This window comes from Lucilia cuprina, chromosome 4 (assembly GCF_022045245.1).
Source record: "Lucilia cuprina isolate Lc7/37 chromosome 4, ASM2204524v1, whole genome shotgun sequence".
Taxonomy (NCBI): Eukaryota; Metazoa; Arthropoda; class Insecta; order Diptera; family Calliphoridae; genus Lucilia; species Lucilia cuprina.
The window spans coordinates 84,994,261-84,995,669 of NC_060952.1; the positions used below are offsets into that span (position 1 = coordinate 84,994,261).

The 1,409-nt window shown below is 31.5% G+C and overlaps 1 protein-coding gene across 1 annotated transcript in view; it reads left to right on the forward strand.

Annotated features, from left to right (window-relative positions):
* LOC111677279 (tachykinin-like peptides receptor 86C) overlaps nucleotides 1-1,409 on the forward strand; it is a 13,042-nt gene that overhangs the window by 4,075 nt on the left and 7,558 nt on the right. The window lies entirely within an intron of this gene.

The window sequence follows — 1,409 nt, forward strand, 5'->3', positions numbered from 1 at the left end:
GATTTTTTATATATTTTATATAACTACTCAATATTAATAATAATAGTAATTTGTGTGCTTGTATATTTGTTTATAATTAAATAAATATTTTGTTAAAAAAAAATAATCCAAACACAACTACACTTTACAATTAAATAACTAAATTTGTTCATTTAATTTTTCAAAAATTTGTATAGAATTTTCTTTTCATTTTTGTTGACAATAGTAGAATAAAATGTTACAGAAACCTTAAATTTTTTATAGTAAAGTTTTTGTTTTATGTTTTTTTTTTTTGTAGAAAATTGTATTTTCGATGTAATTTTATTACAACACTTTCTGTTTTTTTAATGTTATTAAAAATTTAAACTATATAATTTACATTTTACTTAATAACAACAGGAAGTTGGTTCTTTTCTTAGAGGAAAAGAAAAAAAAAATCAAATTTATTAAGAAAAACAAAAACTATTTATGATTCTATGGGATTATTGTCTTCATCACATGATATATATTTGATTTTAACCTTTTGCCTTTCGATGCCATTGTGTATGGATATGCATAAGGGTGAACCTTCACTGTCCGTTCGATGTTTTTCGGGTGCACTATCGTGTCGTATTAGATTACAGGTGGTGCCCAAATGATTTGACTGTCGGTCACGCAATGAAGAGTTTGCCACTTGTATTTGAGTTTCGATCGTGCTGCGTTTCCAATAGGGTTTGCGTTCAACTGGGGAAGAAATATTGAGAAGAGATAGTAAATGTTGAAAAAGCTTTTAAAACATACAATTTATCTAAAGCAGTCTTTTAAAGTTCATCTATAGCAAACTTAAGCTGTACTATAGAAAGCTCATCAAGTTCGAGCTGTACAACAGAAAGCTGATTTATCGCAAGCTCAAGTTTTTCTAAAATAGCTAGCTCAAACTGTTTTATAAAAAGCTCAACTATCGCTCAAGATGTTTTAGTAAAAGCTTATTTATCATTAGCTCAAGCTGTTCTAAAGAAGTTCATCATTCGCAAACTCAAGTTGCACTATTGAAAGCTCATCTATCTCTAGTTGAAACTATTTTATAATAAGCTCATCTCTCGCTAGCTCAAGCTCTTCTATAGAAAGCTTATCTCTCGCTAGGTCAAGGTGTTCTCTTGAAAGACCATCTCTCGTTAGCTCAAGCTGTTCTAAAGAAAGCTCTTCTCTCGCTAGTTTAAGCTGTTCTATAGAAAGCTCATCTCTCGCTAGCTCAAGCTGTTCTATAGAAAGCTCATCTCTCGCTAGCTCAAGCTGTTCTATAGAAAGCTCATCTCTCGCCAGCTCAAGCTGTTCTATAGAATGCTCATCTCTCGCTAGCTCAAGCTGTTCTATAGAAAGCTCATCTCTCGCTAGCTCAAGCTGTTCTATAGAAAGCTCATCTCTCGCTAGCTCAAGCTGTTCTATAGAAA